Here is a 14887-nt window from a genome sequence, read left to right as displayed (position 1 = left end):
CTTCATAAAGTTAATCTGTGCCTTTAAGTTGGCCTGTCTATTGTCTTTTTGCACCTAAAATGGCATCCTGGGAATGTCAGTAATCCCTTTTTCTGGACAGAACAGGAAAGTACAGAATCCCTCATTATTATTCTTGTCCCTTGATTAACATCTCTATGTGAACTATTAACTACCCTGTACCCACCTATGTGAAAGAAGTACCTGTCTTTTCAATTTACTTTTATTCAATCCCAGAGATTTCCCCGCTTTGCTTTCTCCCACCCCCTTAATCTATCACCAATGGATTTCATGTAACCCTCCTCCTTTGATTCTATGTATAAAATAAGCTGCAAACCCCCATTTCGCAGAGCATTTTCTCAATTCTTTGAGATTTTGCTTCCCAGCAATTGTCGTCAGTTTGGTTCAAATAAACTCTTACAAGCTTTCTCTTAGGCTGGATGTTTTTTGTCTACGTTACTTGCCATAGTCGGCAGGATTCCACAGAAGCCCCCCCAGAGACACTCCGCAGACCCGGATTTGGTGCTAGGTACCAGCAGGGGCTCATTGTGCTCCACCTGCTCTCTGCTCCGCATGAGGTGAACTTGAGTGAGTTTTTCTTAGAATTCTGGACCTCCCCGTTTTAAGGCAGAAGATCCTGACTTTATTTGAGCTGTTTTAAAAAACAAAACAAAACAACAACAAAAAACCCTTGAGGTGGCATTAAGGGTTAAGGGTTGAGATAAACCAGGTTAAGGACAAGAGTTAGGATAACTCAGCGACAGGAGAAAAAAATGGGTGGCTGGTTTTAATTTCGGCTTTTCAATTGGAATTGTTTACTGTGAGTCTGAAAAAAGTTTGCTGGATTAATGAGAGTTGGAAGTTGTTCAACTCTGAAGATAAGGGGTATTTACTCCCTCCAGCTCAAATTTTGGGTATTCTTAGGTGACTAAAAATATATATGGAGGTGTTTGAGGGTACTCCTCAAAACGTGCAGTGGCCCCATAGGAATTTCCAACACAACTGTAATTAAATATTTGAATCGTCCGGGGACGCACACATAAAGGCTGGTTATTTAGCGCTGTGAGTCCTCACGGTTGTACTAGATAGCTGGGGAGAGAAACCGAGGCACATAAAGAGTGGTGAAGTGACTAGGAAGGTGACAGCCCCTTGGAGCTCAGCCCATAAGCAGCACACTTACGCCCACTACACAATATCACTAGGTATTTGTTCAGACTCTGCAGATCTCAAAAGAAAACTAAAAATTAACATGGGCAATCGTGCCTCCAAGGCTGACAAGCTCTCGGCCCCCAGTTCCATTAATACTCCTGCAGATGTACAGCTCCTAGGGAGCCTTTACTTGCAAGTACTTACAGACATGGAAAGATTTAACTAGAAGTGATATCAGCTTAAGATGGCCAAAATGGAGCTCTTTTGACAAATAAATGTTTTGTGTGCACCATTAGAAAAAGTCGGCCTAAAAATCAAACTGAATGAAATGGGAGGCTTATCTCAACTGGCAAATAGAAGCCTCTGACATGGTGCAGAGAGACGTCCTTCTCTCCAGGAAGTTAGTGAGAAAATTTAGAGACTGTCTCTGAACTAAAGAAGGTTTCTGAAGCTGCTCAATGCCAATACCCCACTCTTCCCTCTTCTCCAACTGCCCCACTGTACGCTTTACTTTGTTACCTGGACTTACTCTCCTTTCCTCTGCCTCTCTCTCTTCTCCACCTCTATTGCAGCTTCCTTTAGAGAAAAGCTGGTTTCAGGCAGAGGGGAATCAATAAGTGTATACAAACGGGACTAAGAAATCCCCTAAAGATTCCCCAGACCCTCTCTAGGACCCTGATGAGTTTGCAAAGGAATTTGAATTAGCTATTAGAACATATAATCCTGGCCTTTCTGATTTATTTCAATTAATGCACTGGTTTCTGAGAGCAAAGCAACAGATTATTGAAGGTTTGCTAGGGAAAGTCTTGTAGAGGAACCTGTTTTTATTGTAAAAGACAAGTTACCTTAAGGATTGTAGAAATATAAAACAAGCTTTAGAAAAAGAAAGGAAATAGAAGCAAGCATAGGGCTGCTCCAAGGTCTCTGAGGGCATTTCCTCTTCTTACTAACACTGGGGCTACTTTATCTGTTAACACCATCCGGCTAAGTTTCCCTCTCCCTTCGAGTAAAGCTACTGTACAAATGGTAGGGACATCTAATCAACCAATGTCTGTTTAAATCACAACCCATTCCTCTCCAGCTAAGAAACGTTAAGAGGCAACATACTGTATTTCCCCGAAAATAAGACCCGGTCTTATACTAATTTTCTCTCCAAAAGACACGTTAGGACTAATTTTCAGGGGATGTCTTATTTTTTTCATGTAAAACAATCCACATTTATTCATGTACAAAAATCTACATTTATTCAAATACAGTCATGTCATCTTCTAGAACATCTTTATCTCTCTCCAAACCCTGAATTCGGGCTTGAATCTCTTGCAGCTCCATTCCCTGTAGAACCATTGGCCCCAATCTCTCATATCCAGGTATAGCGCTTTCCTTAACACGTTGCGTACGGATCACGAGAATCTTCACGAGGGATTTAAACCCCGCCGTACGCAACGTGTTATTAAATGAGCACTTCTTGTCCATGTAGCTTGCTCTAGTGCATTGGCAACACAGATGTCAGTGATTTTATCCCATGAATTCTTCACCCAAGTCACAACCTCTTGCAGGCTAGGCTTCACAAAATTTCCACGCTTATTTCTCTCTATTCTATTTTCAATGTAGTCATTGATTTCCATGTGCAAATGGTCCTTGAATGGCTTGTTTATTGCAATATCAAGAGTGCGGAGATAGGCAGTCATTCCTGCGGGAATCATTATTTGATCTATTCTTCTCTCTGCAAGGAAGTTCTTCATGTCTTTAGCACAGTGAGTGCTGGCTGAATCCCAGACTAGCAGACCTTTTTTACACCTCACAAAACAAGTGACAGCATTAAATCGACCCACTTCCTTATAACTGCTTGTGTGCACCAGGCTTTTTAAGTTTCAAGAACATAAATGCCTGAAACATGTTCAACCTTATCTTTCTTGCCCTTAGTGATGATTAGAGATGGGGCGTTCTTTCCATCCAGACGAATTGCCAAAATACAGGTAACACGTGCACTTTTGCAACCAGTGGAGGGAATGTAGATTGACGAGGCACCCCTCTGATCAATTGTCGTTTGAGATCCTTGGCCCATAAACACCGCAGTTTCAGCCACAGCAATCATGTTGGAGAGTTGGTATTTAGAAAAGTCGATGCCATAAACAAAGGACTTGAATGCAAGTGCACGTTTAATAACTTCAGTATCTTCCAGCTTGAACAGTGTTGTTGATCTTAGAGACAGTTCGTATCACTGAAGGAAGCCATCAGCCAGTGTTGTGATGCTTTGAATTCTTCTGGGGATATTTCTAATGGTGGTGCCATTGCGAGGGCAAATGCTTGAATATCAGCCCTGTGCACAGCCAAAGTCTTTGCTCTCCTGTCAGCAATCCTTTCACAGATAATGCCTTCCAGCTCAGGAAATAAGGGTTGCCAACCTGATCCACACTTGCGCTTCTGAGCATTTCTCTCGTCCACCTGTTGACTGAGGTTATCATACTCTGCTCGCCATTTTCAGACCGTTTGGAGATCCAACTTCTTTTCTTTGCAGAAAGCCGTAAGATTCTCACCCCGGGAGTCCTCCACAATTCTTTTCTTGTACTCGATAGGATAGCTCTTTCTTTTCGCACTCATCTTGTTTGGGGGTCAAAATATTATTCCCTTTAAATCTACCATTAAATCAAGTGTTAGTTGAAGACTTACAAGACAGGAGTGGCAACAAAAATGATGACAGTTAAGAATGATGATCCACACAAAAGCAATGAAAAATTGCAGGAAACAAAATTCAGAAAACGTGTCTTTATTTCACACGAGTGCATTAAGTACATTCGTTACAACACACAAAGTATTGAATTATGAAGATTCATGTTAGACACAACCACGTCCATTCATTATTAAGTGTGCACATTATTCGTTCGTTGTGTCTGTACTCCGATTGGTCATTCGGCAATAAGTTTCGAGTTCATCTGTTTACATAGACGTTTATCTCTCCTCCGAAGGTGCCCCTTTGGTATTTGCAAATACTTAATTATAATTTATAATATCGTTTAAGTATTAATGTCAATAATAGTATTTATATATTTAATTATATATTATTATTATTTATAATTCAATACGTCTGTCATGTGTTACAACAGATGTACTAAATGCGTCCATCTGGCTGACGATCTTAATTGGGGCTTATTTTCGGGGTAGGGCTTATTTTTTGGGAAATACAGTATATTTTTACTACTCAAATCTGCCCCAATTCACCTGATAGTGTGAGACTTTCTAATCAATGATACTCATATATCCTCCCAGAAGGGTGAAATGTGTTTAGGACTAAACAAATCAGATTGGGAAAATAATGACTTTAAAAGAAACTATATGAGAGGAAACCAGTCTTGATACTGACGGAATGTTTGTTACAGAATGTTCCAATACAATTTTAGGCTTTTTCCAGTACAGATATTGATTGGCAATATTAAGCCAGTCACTCTTCTTAAAATAACTATTGATAATACTTTGCCTCTACCTAATATTTGCCAATATGCTTTGAGGCCTGATACACTAGCTGGAATTAGCTCATTATACAAGATTACCTTTAAAAGGGGAGCTTATAATTCCATGTATGAGCACCTTTATTCTCCTATCCTTCCAGTAAAGAAACCCAATGGGAAAGAACGGAGATTTTCACAGGCTCTCAAAGCTATAAATAGATATCCTGTGGTTCCAAATTTACATACCGTATTATCAGCTATTCCTGTGTGTATTGCCAATATTTTTCAGTGATAGATTTATGGAGTGCCTTTTTCAGCATTCCTGTAAAAAAAGGAAAAAAGAAAAGGACAGGAAATACCCCTTTGCTTTTCCACCTGTGGAAATCTGAGTTTCCTGGACAGTAATGCCCCAAGAGGCATAAAGAGAGTCCCACCTATTTCTCTCAGATACTGAAAGCTGATTTTAATAATGTTGAATTTCCCAGAAATTCTACTCCATTCCAATGTGTGGATGATATATTCTTATGCTATATGCAATAACTTTTGTGATAAACATAAATTACAGTTTCTCATTTACTTGAATAAGATCAGCCCAACAAACTGAATTAATTGCTCTAACAGGAGCTTGTAAATGAGCCAAAGATCAAATAACCAATATTTACACTGATATTTGCTGTACTTTTGGTGTAGCTCACAACTTGTTGTGGAAGCAGTGAGGCTTCTTAATTTCCTCAGGGCACCCCATAAGGATGGAAAACAGGTTGTAGAATTTAAATTAGATATCATACAGCAACTGAAACAATTGGCAATTATCAAAATTCCAGGACATTCTAAGGCTGTCATCATAAAAGGAAAAGAAAGTAATTTAGCTGATACTGCAGCAATAACAGGCAAATTATCCAGACTTGAGAATGTCTCTTCTCCTTATTAAATCAATAAAAGACATTTACAGTTCCAATGCGCAGCTGCAGAAAAGAAAAAATGGCAACAAAAGAGGGAACTTTGACCCAAACAAATATAGCTTAGCATGTACATGAGCTAATGAATTGGGGTCTTGGAAAGATGGTTTCATGGAGTAAAGAATATTATCAGAAACCTCTTACTGTAGCTCATAAGATGTATAGCAGATGTTCTATCTGTCTAAAATATAACCGTGGAAAATCACTACATGGGTCCTAAGGACATTTCCCATTTCCTTTAAGTCCATTTGAGGCATGGTAATTGGATTTTATCCAAATGCCACCATCTGAAGGATAGTATATGTATTAGTCATGATTTGTACGTTGTCTCACTGGGTTGAAGACATTCCCTTGCAGGACAGAAACAGCATAAATGGTAGGGAAGAAATTTAAAATAGTAATAAATAATCCTCAATTACAGAATTCCGTGTGAGCTACATAGTCACTGTGGGACTCATTTCACTGAGCCAATGATATTGTAATATTTGGCTTATTTTACAGCATTTTCATTGTGCCTATCACCCCAGTCCTCTGGATTGGTAGAGTGTACAAATAGTAAATTAAAACTCAACTAGGTAAATTTTCAGAAGCTTTTCATCTCCATAGTCCAAAAGCTCTCCTTATAGTGCTTCTCAACCTGAGATAACCCCTTTGGTAAACACAGGCTTTCTCCTCATTAGTCATTGTTCACCCTATGCGAAGCGGCATATGAACCTACCTTACTGAAAGGAGACATTCTACATTATTATCAAGGCCTTATCAATTATCTAAAGAAATTAAGAAATTAGTAACTGATTCACTTCAGTGTGCTCCCCGGAGATGAAGACTTCAAAGACTATGACTCACAACCGAAAAATTTTGTCCATTGCACAACACATCATTTAAAGACTCTCCAACCTTGTTGGAAGAGACCTGTCAGTGTACATCAAAGACACCTCAAGGATGAGAAGCCACCGACATCAGGGTTAGGCAGTTATTCCAAGACATTAAGAAGGCATATACCTACAGCATTGATATTGAACTTAAAATAACCAATTTGTTTGTCTTTACCTGTTTGCTAATAATATTAGTAATAATGATAATTATACTTGCTCTTTATGCTTTTCTCAAATTCTGCATTTATATAGCCCAACTGTTAATAATTGTTAAAGGTATACAAGATAACTTCTTTATTATAAATAATGTTCTTTTTATGGTTTTGAAATGTAGCAGGAATATTATTATAGAAGGAAGAAAATGGGTGTGTGTATTTTTGAGAGAAGTTAAAAGGAAGTAGTTTGTTCTGGTAAGTTGATTATTTCTGAATGAGGAAAAGGAGACAAACTGAGAAGGATGAGTGAACTTGTAGAAAGTTAGTGGAAAAAAAATATTAAGAAAGGAATTTTATATGTATAAATATTAGAACCCAGTTATACTGACCCCCAACTCAACATAGACTACTAACTATATTAATTCAGATAGAAGCTGAAGTGGATGTATATATATATTTTTAAATGGCCCTCTATAATGTCTGCTGAGGCACAGAAAATTTATTTATGAAACCCTTACTGTCCTCCTGGCCTCTAGAAATTTTTAGGTAGTAGTTGTAATTTACACCATTATGTTCTTACAGCCTTGGCCCCCCTATTAAACCTTAAAGTTACAGTTCCCAGTGATACAACTAGCAGAAATCAGATTAATGAATGACACTTGGGTGCTTCCAATGCAATCTACATAGGCCATATTAAATAAAAAATGTGAATGGTTATGTCCCCAATCTATATGGAATTTTGAATTTACCCAATCCTGGCCTATTGTATCCACCCCAACAAACAACAATATATGGTATATGAGAAGGGGACTTTTTTATTGGGAAGGGTTAGAAAATTCTTCTGTCATACTGATTTCTATTGTAATGACACCAGGTTTACAGTAAATGCTATGGGAATATGGCGTAATACTGAAATCATAGGCAAATTAACTTTGCCTAAGTTTAATAAAACCCATGATAATATTGATACTGAAAATCCATTGTATTGGGAAATTGAACTTAATCCTCTCAATGAACTCATTTCTATGGAAACTAATTGGCCAAAAGAAAAATTAGAACTTCTAGATCCTGAAGTAATTGTCTTCATACATCTAGCCAAACTTATCATGCGGTACAAATAGCAGTAAATGACGGAGGAAAACATATTAGCTTAATAAAAAATTATGATAATGCATGTAAAGGTTTCTTTGGTTGGCTAGGAGGTTTGCTCCCCTCAGACTCATACTTATCTAATATTGGATAGTTTCCGTTCCAATCGGTGTTACTGGTTTCATGCTATTGCTCTTGGCCCTAGTTTGTACATGTTATACTAGATACAAAATGCAACATAAGACAGACAGAGGAAAAAACTTGGATCATAATAGCTCAAAGATTAGAAATGATCCAGGACATATAGGATCTATCTGCCTCCCATTTGCTCACATTTTCTTTTAAATATAAATAAATAATTTGGCCTTGACTGCCACTTAAAGTTATGGTCTTGCCCCACACCCAATGGTCCAACATTCAGCACGACAAATGCTGACACTAAGACTTCCTAGTAATGAGGCCTCCTAGCACCATGGGACCACACTAGCCAACCAAAATGTTGGTCATTAATGCATCCTTTGGATTGATTTATGACCAAAAGGGGAAACTGGACAGAAAAGGGGCCACATATTAACCTTACAAGTTCGGGAGACTGAAAGTAACCACATAAGATGGCATGAGCATAAAAAAAATTTCATAACTAAGTGGGCCATGGTGGGAAGTCATATCTTTAGACAAAAAGTTAATCTGTGCCTTTAAGTTGGCCTGTCTATTGTCTTTTTGCACCTAAAAGGACATCCTTGGAATGTCAGTAATCTCTTTTTCTGGACCAGAGCAGGAAAGTACAGAATCCCTCATTATTATTCTTGTCCCTTGATTAACATCTCTATGTGAACTATTAACTATCCTGTACCCACCTATGTGAAAGAAGTACCTGTCTCTTCAATTTACTTTTATATAATCTCAGAGATTTCCCCACTTTGCTTTCTCCCATCTCCTTAATCTATCACCAGTCGATTTCATGTAACCCTCCTCCTTTGATTCTATGTATTAAAATAAACTGCAAATCTGTGTTTTGTGGAGCATTTTCTCAATCTGTTGAAGTTTTGCTTCCTGGCAATTGTCGTCAGTTTGGCTCAAATAAACTTATAAGCATTCTCTTAGGCTGGATGTTTTTCGTCAACCAAAGGATTAACTAGAGAACTGTGGAAGATGGCTTGGGCAGGGTGGATGTAGGGTGGTAGGATGGCGGCAGGCAGGGCTCTGTCCTTAAAGGATAGTGATACTTTTTTGGGAAAAAAAGGAGAGAGGAGGGGTATTACCCATGGCTGATCGCTTATAACAGAAGTCTGCTCAGGAGCCCTGTTTGGGACCAGATATTCTCCAGGAGCTATGTGGGACCTGAGACTGGATTTTTGCACACACTCCACCCCCGCCAGATCCTAGAGCCCAGCCTCGACCGAAGATGACCCAGACAGAGGATTATGTGGCCATGCTTTTCCAGGCCTTCATTTTTAAACAGGTGATTCTTTTTTTAAGGCGTGACAGTGATGGAGAAACTGACCTAAAATGGTGGCCCAAGAAAAGAGAGAAGTCCCCAGCCTAAGCCCCAGCCTGCTTCCACATAACCCCCTCCAAGCCACACCCCGAGCCAATCACCAGACGACACCTACCCCTTCCCCGACTCAAGGAAGTCCCCAACCCGTAAAAACCTGCTCAAAACCTTGCTAGGGGCTCAGTCTTTGGGAAAGGTCCTGCTGAACCCGCCGGCGTAATAAAGCTGACCTTCCTAACTCTCTGAGTGCCGCTTGGGTTCTTTCTGGTTCTGGTATCTGTAGCATTCTTGGTTCCCTGACCGGGAAACCCAACCATGCTGGCCCCTTGAGACACCGATTTGGGCAAGAGCTGGCAATAGGGTGGCCGGAGAGCCGAGACCGGACTAGGCGTGCCCTGCTGATTTCAGCAGGCCCAGGACCAGCGATCTCCCGCCGGCTCCGGCCCGTGACTCCCTGCTGGACCACCAGCAGAGAGAAAGGATGGACAGTCAACCTGGACATCGGACACGGTAAGACCCCGGGGCCCGGACCCAGTTAGGCCTGCAGAAGGGCAGAAGGGGAGCCTGATCACCTTCTGCTGAGTCCCACTTCCGACTCTAGTTAGGGCCATTCCGGGGGAAGGCGTCTTTCCTCCCTGAATGAATGTGTGTGTGCTTGGTCCCACGGCTTGATTCTGTGTGGATCCACGGCTTGTTGGCTACGGAACCTGAGTGAGCCTCAACCTGCGTTCAGTGGTAGCATCGTGCGGCATAACGGTGATTCGCACTCTCAGAATGTGACCGGGCCTGGGGCTTATACGGACACACCTTAGCCAAGATGTACCCAAAGTTGCCACGAGGGACATGGCCAGGCGGGCGCCTGATTGAGACCCTTCCCTTGTTTACGCGACACCGAATATCATGGGACAGAGTCACAGGAAGCCCACGATTCTAGACTGCATGTTAAAGAATTTCAGGAAGGGTTTCGGAGGCGAATACGGGGTCAAAATGACCCCCGGACATCTCTGCACTTTATGTGAACTGGAGTGGCCAAGTTTTGATGTGGGATGGCCCTCAGAAGGCACTCTTGACTTCCCCATGATTCGCCGAGTTTACATAGTTGTCACCGGGACCCCAGGACATTCAGACCAGTTCCCTTACATTGACTCGTGGTTGGAAATAGCCCGAACCCTTCCTCCTTGGGTACGGTTCTGCTCCAATAGTAAGGGACAGTCCAGCGTCCTCGTTGCACGGAACCCACAAGGCTGCGCCCAGAATGACATGACTAAGACCATTTACCAGGGAGACCCCGACGAAGAGCCGCCACCACCTTCCTATGCACCACGGCCAATGGCTGGCGCAGCCCCACCGCTTCCAGACACTCCGCTTCCTCGGCCTCCCCGTGGTCCCAACCCAACCAGCCCGGAGCCCGACTTCATAGGATTAGCGGGAATTGATCCAGACTGAAGAGGACTGGGCTCGTTCGAACTCGGCCCCCACGAGCCCACGGTTGACTTAGATGTAGGGGGCCAAACAGTGACTTTTATGGTAGATACCAGAGCAGAACACTTGGTAGTCACCATGCCGGTGGCACCGCTCGGGGACCGCAGAGTCACCATAATGGGAGCCACCGGGGATCAAGCTAAGAGCTGACCATTCTGCCAGGCTCAGACTTGTAAATTAGGAGGACACACCGTGTCACATGAGTTCCTCTACTTACCAGACTGCCCAATCCCACTCCTGGGATGCGACCTCCTTACCAAGTTAGGGGCACAAATCTCCTTCGAACCATCAGGCCAAACACCATGTCACTGCAGCCCCTTCCAGAGGGACTTATTCTGTCTATCACCACCCCGAGGGAAGAAGAATGGAGGCTCTTCAGGACTGGCAGTGTAGAACAGAATCCAGAAGCCTGCAGGGCCAATTTCCCAGAGGTTTGGGCTGAAGATAACCCACCTGGGCTAGCAAAACATAAGGCCCCAGTTTTGGTGGAACTGAGACCCAGAGCTCAACCCCAATGGCTACGTCAATACCCCATCTCCAGGGAAGCTCAGGCAGGAATTCAAAAACAACTCGCTGCATCTCAGAACAGCAGGGATACTCGTAGAGTGCCAGTCGCCATGGAATATGCCCCTCCTGCCGGTAAGGAAGCCTAATGGAGAATACTGGTCAGTACAAGATTTAAGAGCAATAAACCAAGCCACAGTCTCCCTACACCCCATAGTCCCAAATCCGTATACTCTCCTCAGTCAGCTGCCCCCGGAGGCCGGATGGTTCACTTGCCTGGACCTGAAAGATGCATTCTTCTGCATTCGGTTGGCGCCCCAGAACCAATCACTGTTTGCCTTCGGATGGACTGAACCTGATACCAGCCGGCAGCTCCAGCTGACATGGACTCGGCTCCCACAGGGCTTCAAAAACTCCCCAGCCCTCTTTGAGGAAGCGCTAGCCTCAGATTTAGCCACCTTCCCTCGAGAAGAATACTGCTGCACTCTATTGCAATATGTGGATGATCTGCTCCTAGCCTGTGCCACCGAGACCGAGTGCCAAACTGCGACACAGGCACTCCTGTCCCACTCAGCCGAGACGGGGTAGAGAGTCTCCCAGAAGAAAGCCCAGCTCTGCAGAAACAAGTACAGTACTTGGGCTTTGTCATCTCCAAAGGACAGTGGGCCCTCAGCACCGAGCGGAAGAAAGTCATCACTTCCCTCCCCCGGCCCACCAACTGGAGAGCGCTCTGTGAGTTCCTCGGGGCCGCCAGCTGCTGCTGGATCTGGATTCCTGGCTTTTCGGCAATAACCTGGCCCTTATATGAGGCTCTAACTGGTCAAGAAAAGGCCCCCATGCTATGGACAGAAGATCAAGAACATGCCTTCCAGCAGCTCAAGAGCTCACTTGGACAGGTCCCAGGCCTCGGGTTACCTGGTGCTGAGAGGCCATTCCACTTATTCATCCATGAAAGAGACAAAATAGCCTTAAGACTGCTGGCACAAACAGTTGGACCATGGCTCCGTCCCCTCGTCTACCTCTCAAAGAATCTAGACCCGGTAGCAGCGTGTTGCCCACCATGCCTGCGGGCCCTAGCAACCACTGTGATTCTCATCAAAGAGGCAGATAAGCTCACCTTGGGCCAGAGACTCATAGTTAAAGTACCCCACTCAGTCAACACCTTAATGAACAGTCAAGGACCCCGATGGCTGTTGAATGCACGGCTGACTCAGTATCAAGGGCTACTCCTGGAAAACCCTTGGATCTCGTTAGAAACTGTGCGCACCCTGAACCCAGCCACTTTCCTGCCAACTGAGGAAGGGGATCCAGAACATGACTATATAGAAGTTATCAACGAGGTCTACGCCACCAGACCCGACCTCCGGGACAGCCCACATCCTAACTCGGACCTTACTCTGTATACTGACGGCAGCAGCTTCCTGAGGGACGGAAAACGTCACGCGGGGTATGCGGTAACTACCACAGAAGAGGTACTCGAGGCAGGGGCACTTCCATCGGGATGGTCGGCCCAACGGGCAGAACTATGGGCACTAATAAGAGCCCTTACTCTATCCGAGGGCCGAAAAGTCAACATCTACACCAACTCTCGGTATGCTTTTGCAACTGTCCATATCCATGGGGCTATATACAAAGAAAGAGGTCTTCTGACCGCAGAGGGAAAAGTTATTAAAAATAAACAAGAAATCCTTAAGCTCCTGCGAGCCATTTGGCTTCCCCATCAGGTTGTGGTTATCCATTGTCAGGGCCATCAGAGAGGCAAGAGCCCTCAGCCATCGGGAACAGGCTTGCTGACACCACAGCCAAATCAGCAGCGATGGAAAGCCCTAGTGAACTACTGTTGGTCACTAACACTACCACCATGTCCCTCCCGCAGTACACAAAAGAAGAACTCAGATGGGCAAAGTCAGAAGGGGCCACCAGATTGCCACAAGGATGGTGGCAACTGCCCGACAGAAGACTCTTCATCCCAGCCCTGCTAGGTCCTCAAGTAACCACTGAATATCACAAGTTAACCCACTTAGGAAAAGTTGCTCTCGAAGGCCTCCTAGCCCAAAACTTCTACATTAGCCGGCTGTCAGCTCTTTGCAAGTCCATCAGAGAATGCTGCCTCACTTGTGCAAAGAACAATCCAAAGTCCAGCGCTAGCCCCATCCCTGGGATTCAGAGAAGCGGTGCTGCACTTTTGAGGACCTCGTATGTAATTGACTTCACTGACATGACAAACTGCCTCGGTGCTAAGTACTTGCTGGTCCTGGTCTGTACCTACTCCGGTGGGTCGAAGCCTTCCCCACTCGGACTGAGAAGAGCCGTGAAGTAGCCAAGGTCCTCCTTAGGGAGATTATTCACCGCCACAGGATTCCACTTTCTATCCACAGTGACAACGGGCCAGCTTTCATAGCAGAACTCCTCCAGACGGTAACCAGAGCCATGGGCATCAACTGGAGACTCCATACAGCATACCGACCACAAAGCTCAGGGAAAGTTGAACGCATGAACCGTACCCTCAAGGAGACATTAGCTAAACTCCACCAGGAGACCTCCCTAGGTTTCAGTCATTGCTCCGTGGATCCATCACACTCGGGTTAAAAGAGCCCAGCCGGAGGACAATGCCTGGATCACCCAACCTGACCTGGCCCGTCCACTCCATCTGACCCTCAAGAAACAGCCTGGTTGAGCCTCACCACGGTCTGCCCGGCCTCCGTCTTCGCTGTCATTGGACTCCTTCTATTTCTAGCCTTTTGTTGGTCCTCTTGGCTCCTACCCCTAGCCGGCCCACTCCTCACGATCCTCCTCCTTGCTACCATCCGGCCATGCATAGTTAACGCTGTCACACATTTCATAGAGACCTCCGTCACCTGTAGGGCCATAGCCCGGATCCTTGCCTTGCGGGGTTATCGTCCTCTTAGCCAATATGATGATCTCTAAGTTGATACCATTTACGATCATCAACAGGGGGGACATGATGAAGAAACTGACCTAAAATGGTGGCCCGAGCAAAGAGAGAAGTCTCCAGCCTAAGCCCCAGCCCACTTCCGCATAACCCTCTCCAAGCCACACCCCGAGCCAATCACCAGACGACACCTACCCCTTCCCCGACTCAAGGAAGTCCCCAACCCATAAAAACCTGCTCAAAACCTTGCTAGGGGCTCAGTCTTTGGGAAAGATCCCACTGAGCCCACTGGTGTAATAAAGTTGTCCTTCCTAACTCTCTGAGGGCCGCTTGGGTTCTTTCTGGTCCTGGTATCCGTAATAACGGTGGTTCTGCTTTATTCTTCCCCCCGGTTATAAAAAGGAGACAAGTGGAGAGATGAGTTCCCTGCCCCTCTTCTTCTGCCCTTCATGCCCCATCAACAGCTATTGGGATATGCTCCTTTTCCATGTAAATGTACAGGACCATGTAAGAATCAGACAGATGCTATTCCTGGAGCAAGCCCCCTCAGCAGCCCCACCATATTTGCTAGCTTTCCATGCTAGGCGACCCCCTGCCCCCATGACCTCACCCTGCAAAGCAGAGCAGTTTTGACCATGTACCTCATTCTCGTTAGCCTGGTCTTAGCGCAGCCCTCAGCTGGACCCCTGACAGACTTAGAGATGGCTCATCCTAAATGAAGAATTGAGAGAGATTTGGTGATGGGTCTCTAACGACTCACAGAAAACTTGACACCCCTCCCCCTCCATGTATCCAGAAAGGGGGCAGTCTAGCTGAATTCGGAGTCCTCAACCCTTCAACATT

General features: G+C 44.5%; 1 long non-coding RNA gene across 1 annotated transcript; it reads left to right on the top strand.

Annotated features, from left to right (window-relative positions):
• The first annotated feature begins 1141 nt into the window (after window positions 1-1141).
• Window positions 1142-14360, top strand: LOC141573175 (uncharacterized). Its single transcript, XR_012498832.1, has 2 exons — window positions 1142-9132; window positions 9449-14360. It is a non-coding gene; the product is annotated as an uncharacterized LOC141573175 (long non-coding RNA).
• The last annotated feature ends 527 nt before the right edge of the window (window positions 14361-14887 follow it).

This window comes from Rhinolophus sinicus, linkage group LG09 (genome assembly GCF_036562045.2).
Source record: "Rhinolophus sinicus isolate RSC01 linkage group LG09, ASM3656204v1, whole genome shotgun sequence".
In the NCBI taxonomy this organism is placed as follows: domain Eukaryota; kingdom Metazoa; phylum Chordata; class Mammalia; order Chiroptera; family Rhinolophidae; genus Rhinolophus; species Rhinolophus sinicus.
The sequence above is the reverse complement of the archived record's forward strand: the minus strand, read 5'-3'. Positions and strand labels throughout refer to the sequence as shown.